This window comes from Macaca mulatta, chromosome X (genome assembly GCF_049350105.2).
Source record: "Macaca mulatta isolate MMU2019108-1 chromosome X, T2T-MMU8v2.0, whole genome shotgun sequence".
Taxonomy (NCBI): Eukaryota; Metazoa; Chordata; class Mammalia; order Primates; family Cercopithecidae; genus Macaca; species Macaca mulatta.
The window spans coordinates 16,556,640-16,579,826 of record NC_133426.1 but is presented as its reverse complement, the minus strand read 5'-3'; the positions used below and the strand labels follow the sequence as shown (position 1 = coordinate 16,579,826).

Below are 23,187 nucleotides of genomic sequence, written 5' to 3'. Positions count from 1 at the left end.
GAGCAAGATGGTGGAATAGGACTCTCCAATGACTGCCCCACCACCACCTCTGCCAAAACATCAATTTGAACAACTATCCACGAGTGAAAATATGGGCCAGGTGCAGTGGCTCACACCTGTAATCCCAGCACTTTGGGAGGTCGAGGTCGGTGGATCACCTGAGGTCCAGAGTTCGAGACCAGCCTGGCCAATATGGCGAAGCCCTGTCTCTATTAAAAATACAAAAATTAGCTCTGCCATGGTGGTAAGTGCCTGTAATCCCAGCTACTTGGGAGGCTGAGGCAGGAGAATCATTTGAACCCAGGAGGCGGAGATTGCAGTGAGCAGAGCTCACACCACTGCGCTCCAGCCTGGATGAGAGCAAGACCCTGTCAAAAAGAGAGAGAGAGAGAGAGAGAGAGAGAAAGGAAAGAAGGAAGGAAGGAAGGAAGGAAGGAAGGAAGGAAGGAAGGAAGGAAGGAAGGAAGGGGAAAGAGAAAGAAAGGAAGGAAAGGAAGGAAGGAAGGAAGGAAGGAAGGAAGGAAGGAAGGAAGGAAGGAAGGAAAAGAAAAGACAAGACCTCCACGAGAGCTAAGGAAACCAGGTGAGAGTTCATAGTACCTGGTTATAGCAAAGTAAATAAACGTATATGCAATTTGAAGATATGTTTTGGTCTCTTCATACACACGATCCTACAATTATGTATAACTTATGGAAATAAAAGTAAATTTTTATCCCGTGAGACAAATACAAATATGAATATGTATATGGAAACATGCGTAATTTCACTAGTGATTAAATTATCCCATGAGAAAAATGTTTAAATAGTAAATGTACAGATGAAAATGCCTGGTTTTTCTAGTGACTGAAAAATGTGTGTTAAACTCAGGAGTGTTGGCTTGTGTCTGTAATCCTAGCTACTCAGGAGGCTAAGGCAGGAGAATCGCTTGAGCCCAAGAGTTTGTCACCAGTCTGGGCAACTTGGTAAGACCCCATATCTTAAAATATGTATATTTAAACAATTTATCACAACATTCATCCAACAATTGCCAGCTACCAGACTCTAGAAATATGAATATAAGTCTGCACCCAGTGGGTCATGCCTGTAATCCCAGCACTTTAGAAGGCTGAGGTGAGAGGATCACTTGAGCCCAGGTATTCCAGACTACTTGGGCAACATGGCGAAACCCCAACCCTACTAAAAATACAAAATATTAGCCAGGTATGGTGGTGCATGCCTGTAGTTCCAGCTACTCGGGAGGCTGAGGCAGGAGGATCGCTTGAGCCTGGGCAGTCGTGGCTGCAATGAACCGAGATTGTACCACCACACTGTAGCCTGGGTGACAGAGCAAGACTGTTGAAAGAAAGAGAGAGAGAGAGAGAGAAGAAAGAAAGGAAAAAAAGAAAGAAAAGAAAGAAAGAGGGAAAGAAGAAAGAGAAAGAAGGAAAGAAGAAAGGAAAGAAAGAAAGAAAGAAAGAAAGAAAGAAAGAAAGAAAAGAAAAGAAAAGAAAAGAAAAGAAAAGAAAAGAAAAGAAAAGAAAGAAAGGAAGGAAGGAAGGAAGGAAGGAAGGAAGGAAGGAAGGAAGGAAGGAAGGAGAAAGAGAGGAAGGAAGGAAGGAAGAGAGAAAGAAAGAGAAAGAGAAGAGAAAGCCAGGGTACAATGGCTCACGCCTGTAATCCCAGCACTTTGGGAGGCTGAGGTGGGCAGATCACCTAAGGTCAGAAGTTCAAGACCAACCTGACCAATATGGTGAAACCCCGTCTCTATGAAAAATACAAAAATTAGCCAGGCGTGGTAGTGGGCGCCTATAATCCCAGCTACTCAGGAGGCTGAGGCAGGAGAATTGCTTGAACCCGGGAGGCAGAGGTTGCAGTGAGCCAAGATCATGCTACTGCACTCTAGCCCAGATGACAGAGCGAGATTCCATCTAGGAAGGCAGGCAGGCAGGCAGGTAGGCAAGCAGGCAGGAAGGAAGGAAGGAAGGAAAAAAGGAAGGAAGGAAAATATGAATATAAGAAAGATATAGTGCCTATCTTTGAGGATCTTAAAGTCTACCAAAAGGGAGATGGGCATGTTAACAAATGAGCACTAAAGTTATTTAGGTGCAAAATCAAAAATCTGGGCCAGCACTAAGGCTCACACCTGCAAGCCTAGAACCTTGGGAGGTCGAGGCGGGAGGATTACTTGAGCCCAGGAGTTCGAGACCAGCCTGGGCAACATAGCAAGATGTTAAAAATAAAAATTTAGCCAGGCATGGTGGCGCGTGCCTGTGGTCCCAGCTACTCGGGAGGTTGTGGAGGGAGGATCGCTTGAGCCTAAGAGGTGGAGACTGCAGTGAGCTGCAATCACGCCGCTGCACTCCAGCCTGGGTGACAGAGCAAGACTCTGTCTCAAAAAACTAAAACAAAAATAACTTCATGTGGCTCTATAACTTCCAAAGAAATGAATGTTTAATTCTATCCAAAGCAGAGAGTAGGCTTCTTTGAGGAGGTAAATCCTGTTGTGTCTCTAAAGATTTTCAAAGATCAATGGTGGGTTAGTCTGTGAGACTCAGAGTGGAGGATTATATTCCAGTTGAAGCAGCAGGAGCAATGATACAGGGTGTGAAATAGCAAGGTGCATTCCCCGTAAAAAAAAAGCTCAGTGTGCCCATTCTGTATAGTTTTGAAGTGGGGAGAAGGCATATAGTGAGATAACACGTAGCAGGTAGTCATGTATTAGAGCTAAGGACTTTGAACTTTTTCTTAGAGGGACGCAGAAGCCATGGGCTGGCCGTTTTTATTTATTTCCTAGCCTAAATCATCCTGATTCTGAGCAGCTACTATGGTCTATGATAACTGCAATAGATTGTTTTCAAAATGGGTGCCATCATTCCCCTCCCTATATCCCTGCCTTGGGGGGTTCTCTTCACTCTGATTCTTGAGCTTGTCCAAGTGACTTGCTTTGGACAATGGGGAAATAACAAACATGACACTTGGAAAGTGCTTGCACTACAGTAATAAAGACACTATACACTATGATCCAGCAATAGGACTCCTTTTTATTTAATGAGTTGAAAACAGGTCCACAGCAAACCTTCACAGAAATAATAAGAGTATATAACGAAATTGGGAGAAACTAACAAACAAATGAACTAAACGTAAGACGTTGACTGGAAACTGTTTCACAGAAGTTCAAAGACTATACATGAAAATTTATTAACCTCACAGTTAATTAGTAAAAACCAAAATAAAAACACAAGATGATCCCATTTCACAAACATGAGATAGACAAAAATAATTCATTAAAACATTAGATCATTCCAATGTTGCCAATTATATGGAATAAATAGACACATGTGCAAGAATGGTGGAAGGGTCAACTCATACACTGTATTAGAAATTTCTGGTAATCTTGAAGTTTCCCAGAACCTACAACCCAACAAATTTTCTCTAATGTAGAAAAATTGTTATGTATAGGCACTTGCAAACTTGAGTATGATTCGAGCAACATTTTTCATAAGAGAAGAACATAAAATCAAAGGAAGCCAAAGACTATAATAAATGGAATGGATGAGCAAATTGGGTTGTCCAAGACTCAGACACCAGCGGGTGTGAAATATACTAGGGGGAAAGAAACAAAGAGATGCCAATCCATTTACTTCCTTTCATGGAAAGTGCAAAAGAGGCAACATTAAGTGAAACACTGCTTGGTGATAAATAGTGGATAGTAAAGCCATAAAAAGTATTCACAGGATGATAGATAGTGGTCACCTCTGATGACAGAAGGCAAATTAAGTCAGGGTAGAGCACCACAGGGAAACTATGAAATGCCCAATGTCTGTTCATTACTGTGAGCCTCCAGTCTAAAGAACTTTATATGATGTTTATTTAAATGTAAAACAAAACATTTTATGCATTTTTCTGAGTAAGATATAATTTATTATACATATAGGCCCGGCACAGCGGCTCGCGCCTGTAATCCCAACACTTTGGGAGGCCGAGGCAGGCGGATCACCTGAGGTCAGAAGTTTGAGACCAGCCTGACCAACATGGAGAAACCTTGTGTCTACTAAAAACACAAAATTAGCCGGGCATGGTGGCGCATGTCTGCAATTCCAGCTACTCGGGAGGCTTGAGGCAGGAGAATCGCTTGAACCTGGAAGGCGGAGGTTGCTGTGAGCCAAGATCGCACCATTGCATTCCAGCCTGGGCAACAAGAGCAAAACTGCGTCTCAAAAAAAAAAAAAAGTGTATATATATATATATTACACATATATAAAGAATGATTTAAGCACTAAAATTATAATTTATTTATTATTTATTTATTTATTTATTTATTTATTTGAGACAAAGTCTCACTGTCGCCCACACTGGAGTGCAGTGATGCAATCCTAGTTTACTGCAACCTCCGCTTCCCGGGTTCTAGCGATTCTCCTGCTTCAGTCTCCCCAGTAGCTGAGATTATAGGCGTGTGCCACCACGCCTGGCTAATTTTTTTATTTTTAGTAGAGACAGAGTTTTGCCATGTTGGCCAGTCTGGTCTCAAACTCCTGACCTCAAGTGATCCGGCCGCCTCAGCCTCCCAAAGTGCTGGGATTACAAGCGTGAGCCACTGCACCTGGCTAAAAACTATAATTTAAAAAAAAGAAAGTGCTTGCACTTTCCTGGGACCCATGCAGTCATCACCTTGTGGACAAGGCCAGGATGCCCTTCCAGAGACATGTAACTCAGTCACCTTCATCACTCTAGCCAACAGCCAGCACTCACTCCGGATATGTGAGTGATGCATACTACACCAATCATTTCTATTAATGCAAAATCATTAGGGAAACTCAGAATGTTAGAAAGAAGAAGACATGTCACCCATAATTATACTACCTAAATATAACTACTATAAGCTTTTTTAGTATTTTTATTTCCAATTTTTTTTTTTAAGTTTTTTGAGGCCGGGTGCGGTGGCTCACGCCTGTAATCCCAGCACTTTGGGAGGCCGAGGCGGGCGGATCACAAGGTCAGGAGATCGAGACCACGGTGAAACCCCGTCTCTACTAAAAATACAAAAAATTAGCCGGGCGCGGTGGCGGGCGCCTGTAGTCCCAGCTACTCAGGAGGCTGAGGCAGGAGAATGGCGTAAACCCAGGAGGCGGAGCTTGCAGTGAGCCGAGATCGCGCCACTGCACTCCAGCCTGGGCGACAGAGCGAGACTCCGTCTCAAAAAACAAAAAAACATTAAAAAAAAAAAAAAAAAGTTTTTTGAGACGAAGTTTCACTCTTGTTGCTCAGCCTGGAATGCAATGGTGTAATCTCAGCTCACTGCAACCTCCGCCTCCTGGGTTCAAGCGATTCTCCTACCTCAGCCTCCCAACTAGCCGGGATTACAGGCGCCCACCACCATACCCGGCTAATTTTTTGTATTTTTAGTAGAGACAGGGTTTCACCACGTTGGCCAGGCTGGTCTCGAACTCCTGACCTCAAGTGATCTGCCCGCCTCAGCCTCCCAAAGTGCTGGGATTACAAGTGTAAGCCACGGTGCCTGGTCTATTCCCAATCTTTTTATCTGCCCAGATTTCTCTATATGGTTATAATTAATACATATGGACAGTTTTGCAGCCCGCTTTTTAATTTGTATTAAACAAGTATATTTTCGGCCAGGCACAGTGGCTCACACCTATAATCCCAGCATTTTGGGAGGCCGAGGCAGGCGGGTCACTTGAGGTCAAGAGTTCAAGACCAGCCTGGTCAACATAGCGAAACCCCGTCTCCTAAAAATACAAAAACTAGCCAAGTGTTGTGGCATGTGCCTGTAATCTCAGCTATTCGGGAGGCTGAGGCAGGAGAATTGCTTGAATCCAGGAGAAGGAAGTTGCAGTGAGCCAAGATCGTGCCACTGTACTCTAGCCTGGACGACAGATCAAGACTCTGTCTCTTTTTAAAAAAAAAAAAAAAAAAAAAAAACATGTATTTTCGTATATGTTACCATGTTTAATGGCTGGGTAATAGTCCATTTAATCTGGCAAATGAACTATAATTCCTTTGCTGTTGTTGAAAAATTAGGTATATGATGTAATCAACCTTTAAAAGTAGGCATCCCAGTCAGAGCAGACCTGGGGACCTGTGCGCCCTGCACCCAGTTAACTGCTGAAGGGGTTGGCTCAGGCTACCAGCCCCTTTGGTGAGAACTCTGCCTGGGGCTCTGCTGATGGTTCTGAATCATGGAGGTGAAGAAGACTTCTCTAGCTAGGTGACGTTCTTGTTGAAAATCATAGGCTACCTCAATCGGCTCTTCCTACAAACTGTCTTTAAGAGAGGTGCCTGCTCACACTGATCCAGGAGCTAGGGCGTAGCAGCTTCCATGGATAGGGAGATGGGCCCTCTTGTGACCTTTGTGTGGAAGGCAGTGTTGACTATGCTTCTGCACTGGCAGGCATCGCCTTCCACAATGAAGGGCGCTGGTTGAATGATCCAGCCACAAGACCCTTGTGGTGTTGAGATGGACCTACTACCTCAGAAGAGTGGCTCCCACAGCACTGGCAACAGCACTTGACATGGGGTTGTCCAACTGGAGCTTCACAATAACCAAATCTTTAGCTGTCCTCTTCATCTTCAATCTTCTCTCTGATCTTCAACCTGGAGGAGTTGCAATGGCACTGGTCCTTGTGATCCTCCTCATCGCCGGGGGTCTCTTCATGTTCACCTTCAAGTCCACACAGCCCAATGTGGAGGGCTTCACCTTGGTGCTGGGGACCTTGTTCATTGGTGGCATTCGCTGAACCCTCACCCAGACATTCCAGCAGAAGGCTGATCTTGGCTTCCAGGACTCCATCGACAGCATGTTCCACCTGCAACCACTCATGTTTCTGGGGCTCTTCCCTCTCTTTGCTGTATGTGAAAGTCACCATTTGTCCACGTTGGGGGAAATCTTTCATTTCCAGGACACAGGGCTGCTCCTGGGGCACTTGGGAGCCTCTTCCTTGGTGGGCTTCTCACCTTCAGTTTGGACTTCTCTGAGTTCCTCCTGATCTCCAGACCCTCCAGCCTCACTGCCTCCATTGCTGGCATTTGGAAGGAAGTCGGCACTTTGCTGGGTGATCAGATCAGCCACCTGAACTGGCTGGAATTCCTGCTCTGCCTCTCAGGAATATCCTCAAAGCCCTGCACTCCAGAGGTGATGACAGCTCTGAACCCTTGAAGAGGCTAGGCTCCAGTTCCCACCTGGAGCCACTGCTCTGAAGCAGCCAGCAGGAGTAAGATGACAATGCCGAGGAGGAGTACTTTTTGGCCCAGAGGCAGCAGTGACCAGCCAAGGGGAGCAGCTTGAAAGCAGGCCACTCTCAACTAACACTTGGCAGTAGCTCAGGGGACCTGGGTGGCTGGCTCTTCATGGCAGCTGGGAGCAGTGGACCGGGAGTCACCCGGGCATGGCCATGTGGTGTGGCCAGGTCAGGGACTTGTAGCTTCTGCCCCTCCCTTTGGAACATGGTCAAACAGAGAGGGTGAGCACCAGGCCAGCTTGGGACCTGGCCAGAACTGGGCCCAAGCTGTGCTAGAATCGCAGCAGCAGACGGGAGTGGGCTGGTTCTTCTCAACTATTTCCCAGACTCTGACAGCCAAGACTCATTTCTGAGGCTTAGCAGCTTTCTAAGGGGACTGGGTTTGGACTGCAGAGCAATTGGGAAGGGGACCTGGAGAGGCTGGGGCCCTCATCACCTGGGCAGCATCTTTTCTCAGATAGCAAATTTATTTATACTTTGGAAATAAATGGTTCACAGTCCAGAGAAAATGAACAAAAAATCCTTCATAAGCATAAAGGTCTCTCCAACTTTAGGATTATTCCATATAACATTCTCATGAAGCAGAGCAATTGGATCAAAAGGTGTGAATATAATTGAGGACCAATACACATTACCAACCCACACAAAGGCTTTCCTACCAGTTTACACACCCATCAACATTGTCTGAGTGGTCATTTCACCAAAGCCTCAAAGGTCCCATGGGTTTCTGTAGTTGTTCATTTTGTTTTGTTTTCTATCTTTTTTAATTTGGGTGAGAAATTAATTCTGGTTTTCATTTTAATTATTTCTTCAATAATTAATAAGGTGAAAGTGTTAGAAAGTCACATTTTCCAGTGCCTATCAGAGCACTAGGCTAGTTGATTTAAGTTGTGTTAAAATAACTTTCTTCATATCCACACAATAGCTGCTTCTAAATTTCCATGTAGTGTCTAGAAATAGCTATCTGTTTGAATTTATGTTTGCACAGCAATTTCAAAATATTGAGAAGATGTCAGTTGTCTATATTTAAGAATAAGTACATCCAGCGAAGATTATTCGGGGGAGACCTAAACTCCCAAGCTACCCATTGGTATTGCCAGGAAATCCACACCACAATATTGCTGCAATTTACAGATGAGTACCCTAAGCCTTGGAGGTTTTAAGAAACTTGCCCGGCTGGGCGTGGTGCCTAACGATTTTAATCTCAGCACTTTGGGAGGCAGAGGCGGGGGGATCACTTGAGCCCAAGAGTTCAAGACCAACCTGGGCAACATGGCGAAACTCTGTCTCTACAAAAAAATACAAAAATTAGCCAGGTGTGGTGCATGCACCTGTAGTCCCAGCTACTAACTAGGGAGGCTGAGGCAGGTCCATCCCCTGAGCCTAGGAGGTCAAGGCTGCAGTGAGCCATGATCACACCAATGCACTCCAGCCTGGGCAACAGAATGAGATCCTGTCTCAAAAAAAAAAAAAAGAAGAAGAAGAAGAAGAAGAAGGAAGAAAAAAAAAAAGAAAACAGAAACTTACTCAAGAGTCCCATAGATATATAAACCTCAGAGAATGTAAATAGACAATCAGGGCAGAGTGGATGGGGGTCCTCAGTTCACAGAACAAAAATCAAACTAAGAATGACATAACATCGTTACAAGATCTTTCTGGTACATCTCAAATTCAACCACTTCTTATATCTCTGCTGCTGCTACCCCACCCAAAGCACATCCTCGCTGGATTACCACAGTAGTCTGCAAACTAGTTTCCAAGTCCATCCATAATCCTCTACAGCTTACGTTCTACATGTCTCCTAAAGATGTTAGTAATCTTTTTTTTTTTTTTTTTTTTTTTTTGAGACGGAGTCTCACTCTGGCCTAGGTTGGAGTGCATTGGCGCAATCTCGGCTCACTGCAACCTCTGCCTCCTGGGCCCAATCAATTCTTCTGCCTCAGCCTTCTGAGTAGCTAGGACTACAGGCTTGTACCACCATGCCTGGCTCTTTTTTTTTTTTTTTTTTTTTTTTTTTTTGTATTTTTGGTAGAGACAGGGTTTCACCGTGTTGGCCAGGCTGGTCCCGAATTCCTGACTTCAGGTGACCCACCCACCTCAGCCTCCCAAAGTGCTGGGATTACAGACATAAACCACCATGCCCGGCTGCAATCTTCTTTTTCCTTTTATTCATTTGGCAGCAAAGGGAACTTGTATAGGTGACTCTGGTCACTCTGGTGACTCTGGTCAGCTTCCTCTGACATCTTGTAGTTCCTCCCCGCCCCCAGTGGAAAAAAAGAACCGTAAGTACATGAGCCCAAGCTGACGCATTCCCCACCTGTAGGACTTGGGCTTTGCCCATGCCTGGGTAGGAAGAGCAGCCAGACCATCATCTCGGCCACCTGAAACAGTCTTCCCTCATTCTCCCTGCTCAATTTCCAGCCTGCCAGATGGAGGGGGGTGTTGAGTACCTGCTATGGGACAAACACCATGCCAGATAATAGGTTCAAGACCATGAACAAGGCCGGGCGCGGTGGCTCAAGCCTGTAATCCCAGCACTTTGGGAGGCCGAGACGGGCGGATCACGAGGTCAGGAGATCGAGACCATCCTGACTAACACGGTGAAACCCCATCTCTACTAAAAAATACAAAACCTAGCCGGGCGTGGTGGCGGGCGCCTGTAGTCCCAGCTACTCGGGAGGCTGAGGCAGGAGAATGGCGTCAACCCGGGAGGCGGAGCTTGCAGTGAGCTGAGATCCGGCCACTGCACTCCAGCCTGAACGGCAGAGCGAGACTCCGTCTCAAAAAAAAAAAAAAAAAAAAAAAAGACCATGAACAAGACACAAAAGATTCTAGAATTTTGGCACTTACTTTCTAGCAAGGAATACTGACAAAAGTAAATAAACAAAGAAAATTTATGCAGTGTGATAAGTACTACAAAGAAAGTGGAGTATGAAATTAGCCTAGAAAGTAATAGGGAAGGCCATCAACTGACTTAGATAGGGTGGTTGACAAAGGTCTCCCTGGGAAAATGACATTTAAACTGAGACTCAAAGGAAGAGAAGGAGGGATGGGGTTGGGGTTGTGGAGAGGCTGAAAGAGAACAGTAAGTTCAAAGACCCTGAGGTGGAATAAAAATGGGCAAGCTCAGTGATCTGAAAGATCAGAATGTTCTTGGTGCACAGTGAGCAAAGGGAAGTTTGATATGAAACGTCCCTGAGATGTAAGCAGGAGTCCAATCACGTAAGGCCTTAGAGACTATGATAAGGAGTTTGGACTTCATTCAAGGTACAATGGAAAGGCATAAGAAGAGTTAATGAAGAGAAGAATATTAATCAACTATCCCTTGATGTTTTATGAGAAATTGATTGGAATATTCATGAGTGGTGGTGGGAAGACCAGATAGGAGCCTGTGGCTCTGATCAGGTGAAAGTTAATGGTGGCTGGGACTGGGCTGGTGGCCATGAAGATGGAAGGAATTGGAGGGCTCTCAAGATACATTTTAGAGGTAGAATCAAAAGAAATTGCTAAAAAGGAAAACCCACATTCACCAAATACTAATAGATTTGTTTGTGTCTTTAACAGTTAAAAAATCACTAAACACCTCTAGATCAAAATGGCAAAAAAAGAAAAAGAAAGAAATGTAAAGACTATTCTAGAAAGAAATATTGGTCAGGCGCAGTGACTCATGCCTGTAATCCTAGCACTTTGGGAGACTGAGGTGGGCAGATCACAAGGTCAGGAGTTCGAGACCAGCCTGGCCAAAATAGTGAAATCCTGTCTCTACTGAAAATACAAAAAAATTAGCCGGGCATGGTGGTGGGTGCCTGTAATCCCACCTACTTGGGAGGCTGAGGCAAGCAGAATCGCTTGAACCTGGGAGGTGGAGGTTGCAGTGAGCTGAGATGGTGACACTGAACTCTAGCCCAGGCGACAGTGCAAGATTCTGTCTCAAAAAAAAAGAAAAAGAAAGAAAAGTTATACTGCCATTTGTGATTTAAATTTTAAGAAATCATTCTGAAGGACTTCGATGAAACAGGCACTTATAATTGGATGGCTGATGACTCACAACATGCATAATCATTAAAAAATAAACTTTTTGGCTGGGCTTGGTGGCTCACACCTGTAATTCCAGCACTTTGGGAGGCTGAGGTGGGTGGATGGCCTGAGGTCAGGAGTTCGAGACCAGCCAGGCCAACATGGTGAAACCTTGTCTCTACTAAAAAAACACAGAAATTGGCCGGGCGCGGTGGCTCAAGCCTGTAATCCCAGCACTTTGGGAGGCCGAGACGGGTAGATCACGAGGTCAGGAGATCGAGACCATCCTGGCTAACACAGTGAAACCCTGTCTCTACTAAAAAAAAAAATACAAAAAACTAGCCAGGCGAGGTGGCAAGCGCCTGTAGTCCCAGCTACTCGGGAGGCTGAGGCAGGAGAATGGCGTGAACCCGGGAGGTGGAGCTTGCAGTGAGCTGAGATCCGGCCACTGCACTCCAGCCTGGGCTACAGAGCGAGACTCCATCTCAAAAAAAAAAAAAAAAAAAAAAAACACAGAAATTATCCAGGTGTGGTGGCGGACACCTGTAATCCCAGCTACTCAGGAGGCTGAGGCAGGAGAATCTCTTGAACTCTGGAGATGGAGGTTGCTGTGAGCGGAGATTGCACCATTGCACTCCAGCTTGGGTGACAAAAGCAAGAGACTTCATCTCAAAAAAAATAAAATTAAAATAAATAAATACATACATAAATAAACTTTTTTTAAAAAATCAAGCATGACTCCAAGGTTTCTGGTTGAATAATGAGTTGGTTGACATTGCCCTTTACTGAGATAAGGACAACTGTGCAGGGAAATAAGGTAAAGGTTGTGCACAGGGATTAAGAATTCAACTCTAGACATGTTAAGTTTGAGGTGGGCTTAGTCTTCTTGACTCTGGATAAGGTAAACACATGATGGTTCTTTATAAAAATAATATATGTGACTTAAGTTGATGCAACAACAAATTAAGCACTAATGACAGTGGAGAACAATCTGTAAAAGACCTTCCAAAAGTGAAAGCACCCAAAACTGCTGTGTTTCTCAGAGAATTTATTTGAAACTTGCAAATAATAACACTATGAGATAGGTACAGGATTATTGCTCTTTTATTGTAGATGAGTAAACAGAGAGTAGAAATTTTAAAAACTCATCCAAAAAATACACACCTAATAAGGGGAGAAACTGGGATTATATAAATTGTAACAATCTATGGTACATGTAGGAAAAGATTATTTTTCTAAGACCTTGTGCCAGATAGTACGTTAGTCTCCCAGTTCCAAACTGGTCCTTGCCAGGGCTGGGACTCTGCATAACATTTCTGCTTTGCCAGCTGCTCTCTGCTAGGCTCTGCCAGTAGGGGGAGCTAGATAGAGACTGTAAGTCGGGAGAAGGGAAAATAGACTTGCTCCTCCCCATCTGCTTCCTACATCTTGACTGCAGCAGTTCCTTGCAGCAGGGGATGGCGCGCTCTCCCCCTGAGGTCTGGGTCCCAGTCCCGTCCTCGATGTTTCTAAGTTTTAATAATTCCAGCCTCTTCCTTTGCTCACTCAGCCTTCCTTTGCTACCCTAGAGTTCTCTTTTGAGTCTTTCCTAGATCAAGATCCTTTATATTAATTTTTGTTTAAGTGACTGATGTGGTTTCTGTTTCCTGACTGACCCATGGCAGATATAGGCCTAAAAAATGAAAATTCCCAGCCAGTGTCACTTATATACAAACGCTAAATCCTAAATGCAATTTTAGTAAACTCAGCAGCAAAACAGTTGAGGCTCATGACATGGATCATCCTGGTGAAGCAGGCCTAATTTAATATGTTAAATTAATGAAATTTAACATATTATTATGCAAGACACAGTCAGGAACAGGGGAGAGAATTATGACCTAAATTAAAGTCCTGTCCTTCACGGAGCTTCAGGGAAGCCAGATATTTCTTGAACAGTCACACAAACACATGCTCTGTGAGAGCTATTTATTTATTTATTTATTTTATATATATATTTTTTGAGGTAGAGTCTCCCTTTGTCACCCAGGCTGGAGTGCAGTGGCACGATCTCGGCTCACTGCAACCTCTGCCTCCCGGGTTCAAGCGCTTCTCCTGCCTCAACCTCCCGAGGAGCTGGGATTACAGACACGTGCCACCATGCCCGGCTAATTTTTGTATTTTTAGTAGAAACGGGGTTTCGCCATGTCAGCCAGGCTGGTCTTGAACTCCTGACCTCAGGTGATCCGCCCGCCTTGGCCTCCCAAAGTGCTGGGATTACAGGCATGAGCCACCAGGCTCGGCAATTTATATATATATGTATATATATATATATATATATATATATATATATAATGTTTTTAGACAGCGTCTTGCTCTGTCATCCAGGCTAGAGTGCAGTGATGTGATCATGGCTCTACTGCAGCCTCCAGCTCCCAGGCTCAAGTGATCCTCTCACCTAAGCCTCCCAAGCAGCTAGGAGTACAGGCACATGCCACCACACCCAGGTAATCCATGAGAGTTTTTAATAGGGTATGTGACATGGTCAGGAAGGTCAAAGGTCAGAGAAGACTTCCCGAAGAAGTGACACTTGGACAGGTATTTGAAGGACACATAAATAGCTATTCAGGCAAAGAGACAAGAGAAGAGCATGTGCAAAAGTCATGTACTACGCTGGGCACAGTGGCTCACACCTGTAATCCCAGCACTTTGGGAGGCCAAGGTGGGCAGATCACTTGAGGTCAGGAGTTCGAGATGAGCCTGGCCAACAGAGTGAAACCCCGTCTCTACTAAAGATACAAAAATTAGCCGGGTGTGGTGACACGCACCTGTAGTCCCAGCTACTCAAGAGGCTGATGCAGGAGGATCACTTGAGTCTGGGAGGCAGAGGTTGCAGTGAGCCGAGACCTCACCACTGCACTCCAGCCTAGGTGACAGATTGAGACTCTGTCAGAAAGAAAGAAAGAAAGAAAGAAAGAAAGAAAGAAAGAAAGAAAGAAAGAAAGAAAGAAAGAAAGAAAGAAAGAAAGAAAGATAGATCTCCACTGCAGTGTGCTCATCCGGGGTGCTTTTAAACATCTCACACTGCACAGCAGACTAATTATGTCAAAATTTGGGGGGAAGACTCAAGCATCAGCATTTTTTAAAATTCCTCAGGTAATTCCAATGGGTAGCCAAGGTTGAGAATTGACAGACTATTATTGTATTCAAAGTCCTATTCTAAATTCTAGTGGTGTTAAAATAAATAAATAAAGCATGCAATGTGTGCCTCAGCTGGGTGTGGTGGTTCACCACTGTAATCCCAGCACTTTGGGAGGCCGAGGCGGGAAGATCACTTGAGCCCAGGAGTTTGAGAGCAACCTGGGCAACATAGTGAGACTGCCATCTCTAGTTTTAAAAGTAAATATTCCTTTTGGTAGGAGATAGCTTAAATAAATAAATAAATACATATTTTTTAAAAGAAAAAAAATGTGCGCCTGTATACGGAGTTACTTCACTTATTAATAACATGCTATTTTTACATAAAGTAATTTTTCCTTGAGCATTTTAGTCTTCTCAAACAATTAAAGATGAACAGGTTGGTTAGACATTTAAATTTTTTTGAACCTTATTAATTACCCACTTCAACAGAACTAATGGACTTAAGATGCAAATGAAAACTGCAAGTTCAAAGCTATCAAAAAATTAATGATTGAACCTTTCTGTTGTTGCAGAAAGATGATTATTTGATAACACTCATGGTTATTTCAGAACCAAAGGAGATGCCTGTTATAAAGAAAGATTCTAATCTCCAGTCCCTTCATCTAGAATTTTAAAATTGTAGTCACTTTTTGGAAAAAGTTTTTATTGTGAAATAATTTCAAACTTGCAGAAAAGTTGCAAGAATAGTACAAAGAATTTCCATATACCCCCTTCACCCAAACTTATCAATTGTTAACATTTTACCATTCTCTAGATAGACAGATGATAGACGAATGTAGATAGCTACAGTTTTGATTTATAAGAGAGTAAGTTTATCACGTCCCTTTACCCCCTAAATACTTCAGAGTGTACGTCCCAAAAACAAGAACATTCTCTGACATAATCACAGTTCAATCACAAGAATTTGGAAATTTAATGGTGCGATAACACTATTATCCAATCTACAGCTCATATTCAAAATTTTTAATTATATCCATAATGTCCTTTCTAGCACTTTCTCCCAGTCCGGGATCTAATCCACAAATACACATGGCATATATCATGTCATGGCTCTTTGATCTCCTTTCATCTGAAAAGGTTCTGTTAATATATTGCAGAAAATCCTTCAGCCTGGGTTTGTGTGATGTTTTCTCAAGAGTAGATTGACCTACCCCTTCTTTTTTTTTTTTTTTTTTTAGACAGAGTCTTGCTCTGTCACTTAGGCTGGAGTGCAGTGGCACGATTTTGGCTCACTGCAAACGCCGCCTCCCAGGTTCAAGCGATTATCCTGCCTCAGCCTCCTGAGTAGCTGGGATTACAGGCACCCGCCACCACGCCCAGCTAATGTTTATACTTTTAGTAGAGACAGGTTTTCGCCATGTTGGCCAGGCTGGCACATTTTTTTTTTTTAAGCAGAGTCTCACCTCCCTCTGTCGCCCAGGCTGGAGTGCAATGGCACAATAACGGCTGAATACAACCTCTGCTCCCGGGCTCAAGCAATTCTCGTGCCTCAGCCTCTCCAGTAGCTGGGATTACAGGCACCCACACCCACGCCTGGCTAATTTTTTGTATTTTTAGAAGAGACAGGGTTTCATCATGTTGGTCAGTCTGGTCTGGAACTCCTGACCTCAAGTGATCTGCCCACCTCGGCCTCCCAAAGTGCTGGGATTACAGGCATGAGCCACTGCGCCCGGCCGAGTTATACATTTTTGGATGGGGATACCACATAAGAGATGATGTGTTCTTCTCGGGGAACCACATCAGAAGGTTCATGACGTCAACTTGCCCCATTGCTGGTGATGTTTGCTTTGATCACTTGGCTAAGACGCTGTCTAGTGTCTGTCAGGTGATCATGATAAGGTTACTAATTTCCCTTTGTGATGTCATCTGTGGGGATCTACCTGCAGGGTCCAGACTAGGCTGAGGTGAGTGAGGCTTAGGGATGTAAGCAGTACTCCAGGACCTGATGGGGAGATCCTAGTCTCCCTTTTTAAAGACACCTTGTCACATAATCAGTTCACCTACCGTCACTTATCAGGTTTAGGAGGAAATCTTGCAAAAATAAAATTATACTATCAAAATTTTAACAGGAAATTTAAATCAAATCAAGACATCAAATTTGGCATAAATGAGAAGAAAAGAGAAAGCAGGAAGAGCAATCCAGGTGGGTGGGGATCAAATAACAAAAGCAAAGCAAGCAGGACAGGGCAGGATCTGCTGGGCAAACTCGGAGCAGAGAGTAGTGGTTGGGATGACTGTGAAGGCCTCGTAACTGGGGCCCCTAAGTCCGTCCTTGTCTCCCTACAGTCTCTCTCAGCATAGAAAGCCAAGTGATCCTTTAAAATTCGAAGTTGCACTTGGAAAGAAAGGCTAATGGCTCACAGGGTCCTGCCTGAGCCACCCACACCCACGTTGGGGACCTCTTCGCCCACTGATTGCCATAGCTCAATGACCTTGCAGTGCAGACCTGCTCTGCTCCAGTCCTGCAAGAATAGAACAAGCCCACCCACCTCGCCTCGCCTCCCCTGCCTCGGGGACTTTGCGCTATCTCCCTGGGCCTGGGACATTGTGTCCCCAGATAGCTACGTGGCTCCCTCCCTCTCCTCCTTCAGATTTCTGCTCAACCTTCTCAGCAAGACCTTCTCTGACCAACCCCCACAAAATCCTCCCTGCTACCTCCCTACCTCCCTTCTTTGCTTTACTTTTCTCCAGGGCACTTATAATCAGCCAACAGACAAATGGGGTTCTTTGCTTCGTCTTTGACATCCCACTAGAATGCAAACTCCACGAGGCGAGGAAGTTTTGTGTCTTGCTCACTTCTGGATTCCCAGCGCCTAGAACATGCCTGGTGCATAAGAGCTCAGTAAATGTGTGTGTCTTTGTGTGTGTGTGTGTGTGTGTGAGTGTGTGTGTGTGAGAGAGAGAGAGAGAGACTGAGACAGAGAGAGATAGAGAGAGAAAACAAAGGAAAGGGAGATCAGATAAGGTTGAGAGGTAGGTTGGAACTAGATTTTATTGGTTGTCTAACACAATGGATTTACCATGAAGATAATGAAGCTTAAGGAAAGGTCCTAGCAATGTGCACATGCACATGGCCATGTGTTTAAATTTGCAAAAGTAGGCTAGGTTCGGTAGCTCATGCCTGTAATCCCAGCACTATGGGAGGCCAAGGCTGGAGGCTCACTTGAGCCTAGGTGTTCGAAACCAGCCTGAGCAACATAGTGAAACTCCATCACTATAAATAATACAAAAATTAGCTGGGCATGGTGGCACGCACCTGTAGTCCCACCTACTTGGGAGGCTGAAGCAGGAGCATTGCTTGAGCTCAGGAGATTGAGGCTGCAGTAAGGCGAGCTTGCACCGCTGCATTCCAGCCTGGGAGACAGAGTGAGACCCTGTCTCAAAAATAAAATAAAATAAATTTGTAAAAGTAAAATGCTTAAGCTGCAATCAGTTAGAAACACTGTCTCCATTCCAACTTCCCCTCCATCTCAATATATGCACAGAGCATGGTGCTAAGCTGGAGCTTTTTCCCAGAGTTCTCAGCTCTACGTGATTCCAGGTTAGCACTGGCCACTAGAGACATTCTGTAGGCGATGCAGAGGGTAGATGTACACCAGCGGCCATATTTTTGAAGCTCTGAAGGTTAGTCTGGGGGTGTGGCACTGTGGCAGCTTGCAGGCAGTGTCACTGATCTGATCCCTCACTTAGGCAACACTGGGCAGCTCCTTCAGCGACTTCAAAGCCTGGGTCAAATGCATGTGTAGTTCCATGGCAAAGAGTACCAGCTTATCGTGCAGGCCACACACGACACCATGACAAGAGGTGGTGAGAGGTTGGACACGTGTTCCAGTTTGTCCCCAAGCATTCCAATTGTTATCCACATGCAGTTCTCCTTCCTAAATGCCGGCCTGGCTGATCTACAGCAACTTCAGGCTCAACAATAAACACGGAGGTGACAGCTTACACATATTCTTCCCCTGGACCCCACAGTGGCATAGGATCGAATCCCTATAATGAATCCCTTATTTTAGATCTCTGGCAGTTCTGCTTGTCAGATCGACCCCTGACTGATACACTTCCCACTATGCTCAGTGACATTAGAGTGGCTACAGGCATTTTGGGGATCTAGCTAGGGGAAGTTGAGTTGGAGATATATTTGGCTAGGGTTTAGAGAAACATACATGTTTGACGGTCATTTCCATGAATGGTTAAGTCATGCATTAGCCATCCAAATAAGGAATAGCTCTCAGGAATGCTCCTACACCCCACTGCCAGAGGACATATCACAATATGATCATGTCCGAGGGCACCTGGCACCAGATGTGGGTAGTGGACGGTCAGGTGCAGTGGCTCATGCCTGTAATCCCAGCACTTTGGAAGGCTGAGGCGGGCAGATCACCTGAGGTCAGGAGTTTGAAACCAGCCTGGCCAACATGGTGAAACCCCGTCTTTACTAAAACTACAAAAATTAGCCAGGCTTGGTGGCGTGCTTCCGTAATCCCAGCTATTGAAGAGGCTGAGGCAGAGGAACCACTTGAACCTGGGAGGCGGAGGTTGCAGTGAGCTGAGATCGTGCCTCTGCACTCCAGTCTGAGCAGCAGAGCAAGACTCTGTCTCAAAAAAAAAAATAATAATAATAAGGCTTCAAACACACAAAGCCAGAAGCAAGTCTGGGGAAAGTTCTTCCAAGCATATTATGTGATTTTTCCAGATTTTGTGATGTTTCTGGTATTTGTCAGCTCTTTAACATTTGTAATGTGTCGTGATTTCTCATTCCAAATAATTATTCACTTTTGTATCTAATGTTATACTATGAAGTTTGTATTACTGCTCTTAAAGAGGGCCCCCAAACTGCATAAGCTTCAGCACCCATGAGATCATCTTCTCCTCTTAAATATCAAGCTGGAGAAACTGGAATCCACTCTGGAGCCAATCAGCAACCATCACAGGATTCTGGCAGAAGAATGGAATAATCAGATCTGTACCAAGCAGTGATGTGTTGGAGAAGGATCATATTGGCTCATGAGAGCTCATTGTGAAGTTTTCAGGAATTTTACGAGGTGACTAACGTCAGGTCGGTAGCTTGAAATCAGCCACTGCAGGAGTATTTATACCACAGAAATTGGCAAGTGCTGCAAATCAGGGCTTCCCCCGCCACCAGAGAGCCAGTTGTTAAACATATAACAACACATCACTGGTATAATACCAGGTGATTCCCTTGGTCATAAATCTTCATGAGAAAATATGCCTGGAATGAATTTACTCTCAAGTGTAGCTGATAGAGATGGGGGTTAGGGAGGGAAGAAAAGGTAGAAGGCATCACAGAGAAGTTGCTTAAAAGCTTTGAGTACCTGAAGGAGAAAAATAAAGGAAAAGGATGGGAAACTCAAGAGAAACAAAATTATACCCATCCCCCAACTTTGCCTAAGATGAATCCTGCTGATCTTCCATTCTACATGGGAGCACACTGCAGTGAAGTTTTTTGTTGTTGTTGTTGTTGTTTTTTTGAGACAGAGTCTTCCTCTGTCGCCCAGGCTGGAGAGCAGTGGTGCAATCTTGGCTCACTATAACCTCTGCTTCCCAGGTTCGGGTGATTCTCCTGTCTCAGCCTCCCGAATAGCTGGGATCACAGGTGCACGCTACCACGCCTAGCAAATTTCTATATTTTTAGTAGATATGGGTTTCTCCATGTGGGCCCGCCTGGTCTGGAACTCCTGGCCTCAAATGGTCTGCCCACCGTGGCCTCCCACAGTGCTGGGATTACAAATGTGAGCCACCACACCCGGCCTGCAGTGGAGATTTTTGAGTTTGTGTGTTGCATGATTACTTGGGGAAGCTCTGATTATAGCATATGTAATTTAATATTCTAAATTGGATTTAGAATCACAATAAAAGGTCATTGTCTTTGTTTCTGGGGGACTTTGAAGATACATTAAAATAAATATGAAGATACATATTTTCAATGACGTTATTAAATTACACAGATCATATTTCATCTAGTTTAAGGTGTCATGATTATAAGACACACTATTATTTTATATATAAAACTAAGAAAAAAATGTTGCCAACTATACTATGACATGTTTCAGATGAAATGTGAATTCAGAGATGTTAAAATGTGGGAGAAAAAGAGAATGAGTCTCATAATCAGTGAAATATGAAATAACCTTTGGATCTCTCCTGGGCTAAAAACATTGTTTGAGAAACGAGGAAATTGTAGATCCGGAAGAGCAAACCATCTACTTAAGGGGATAGGCCTAGTTAGTGACAGAGTTGGAAATGAAATGCAATTATCTCCCTGCCTTGATCAGAGCTCACAGTGATTAGAGAATTTCATACATCAGAGACAGCGATAAGGGGCTAGTGTGGAAGTACCTTTTACCTCTGAGAATACAATGTGCTAAAATGTATGGATTGTCCTCTGATAAATCAGAAAATGCTGTATAGGACAAAATGACAGCATCTGCTAAAAAGGTCCCCGTATCTAGCATTGGTTTCTTTATTTCTGGTTTTTTTTTTTTTTTTTTTTTTTGAGACGGAGTCTCACTCTGCCTACCAGGCTGGAGTGCAGTGGTGTGATCTCTGCTCACTGCAACCTCTGCCTCCCGAGTTCAAGTGATTCTCCTGCCTCAGCCTCCCTAGAAGCTGGGATTACAGGCACCCGCCACCATGCCCGGCTAATTTCTGTTTTTTTTTTTTTGTTTGTTTTTTGGTTTTTTTTTAGTAGAGACAGGATTTCATTATGTTGGCCAGGCTGGTCTTGAACTCCTGACCTCAGGTGATCCGCCCACCTCGGCCTCCCAGAGTGCTGGGATTACAGGCGTGAGCCACTGTGCCCAGCCTAACATTGGTTTCTATTATAAATTTCCAGTGTCTGTAACAGTGTCTTGCTGAAATATTTATTGGCATATTGTAAGTTCTCAATGAATGTTAGATGCATTTATCTAGCTCAGTGACTTTCTTGATCACTTTGAACCAGTTACTTCATCTCTCTGGGTCTGCTGCATCTTCATCAAATGGGCATACTAATATCCTTCACTGAGGGGCATAGCAAAGGTTAAATGAGATGGAAATGTAAGTCTGCCTGACACAGAAGCTGGTCAATGGTGGGAACACCAATGTTAGTTTTCTTCACCCTTAAGGTATTGTTGTTAGATTCAAAATCGTTTAAATGCCAACTTTGTAAAGTCATTCAGAAAAATCAATATTCCGGCCGGGCGCGGTGGCTCACGCCTGTAATCCCAGCACTTTGGGAGGCCGAGGCGGGCGGATCACAAGGTCAGGAGATCGAGACCACGGTGAAACCCCGTCTCTACTAAAAATACAAAAAATTAGCCGGGCGCGGTTGTGGGCGCCTGTAGTCCCAGCTACTCGGGAGGCTGAGGCAGGAGAATGGCGTGAACCCAGGAGGCGGAGCTTGCAGTGAGCCGAGATCGCGCCACTGCACTCCAGCCTGGGAGACAGAGCGAGACTCCGTCTCAAAAAAAAAAAAAAAAAAAAAGAGATCAATATTCCTATACAGTCTAATACTCTTCTCCAATATAGTAGTAGCCAGTAGCCAAGTGTGACTATTTAAGTGTTTAATTAGCCAGGTGTGTTAGCTCACGCTTGTAATCCCAGTGCTTTGGGAGGCCGAGGTGGGAGTGCGAGATCAGCCTGAGAAACACAAGGGAGACTCTGTCTCTATAAAAATATTTAAAATTGTCCATGCACAGTGGCTCAGGCCTGTAGTCCCAGTTACTTGGGAGGCTGAGGTGGGAGAATTACTTGAGCCGAGGAGATTGAGGTTGCAGTGAGCCGTGTTTTCGCCACTGCACTCCAGCCTGGATGACGGAGCAAGACCCGGTCTCAAAAAAAACAAAATAAAATAAAATAAAATAAAATAAAGTAAAAATAAAAATAAATGTATAGTTAAACGAACTAAAATTAAATTTTCATTTCTTCAGTCATTTTAGCTACATATCCACTTGTGGCTAGTGGCTGCCGTGCTGGACAACACAGATATTGGACATTTCCATCATTGCAGAAAGTTCCATTGGATAGCGCTGCTCTACATTCATGAGAGGACCACGATGCCCCTGTTTTTTTCCTCAACCAAAGCAAGAGGGTCCCAAAACATGTTATACCAAACGTCACTTGATTCGTGCGCCCTCCCGTGGCTAGAGGTGGAAACTAGTATGCGTTTAGCAGATGAAGTGGCACATTTATAAAAGGGATAGCTTAGAAATCTTCATTAATCTGACCACTAGAAAGAAAAGCGACATAAAATAGAATATGTATTTTGAATGCTCTAGAGACTACTAAGAAAAATCTGTTTGAGAAGGTTTGATCACGTAATCCTATTATTCCTGTATCTCAGTATTTCCTGGACTACCTACCCTTGTGGGATAAAGACATTCTCTGTTTAAACAAAGGATGGTACTATATGGCTGTTTAAAAGTGAGGAGAGACAGGCAGGATTATTCGATGAATGATCCCAGGCGCTCTCTCAGTGGCACCTGGCAACAAACAAGCTGGAACCTGTGGCTCCCCCTGTGGGGACTGGGAGGACTAGACTGAGACTCCACTTCCCACTGGATGAAGGGGACTCCTGTTTCTGGGTGCCGGGCACCTGGCCCTTCCGGGCACTCCCCCACACAGCTGGCACCAGAGCTTAGCCTGCCTGGAGCCTGAGCCCAAGAGTTTATGCCCGACCTACCACCCATGCAAGGCTGTTCTCACGCTTGCGCATTAGAAATGAAAAACCGTGGCGGCGGGGTGGGGCTTCCCGTGAAGCAG

General features: G+C 44.5%; 1 pseudogene; it reads left to right on the top strand.

The window, feature by feature from the left end:
* The first annotated feature begins 4,635 nt into the window (after positions 1–4,635).
* Positions 4,636–7,258, top strand: LOC100429875 (solute carrier family 35 member C2 pseudogene; annotated as a pseudogene).
* The last annotated feature ends 15,929 nt before the right edge of the window (positions 7,259–23,187 follow it).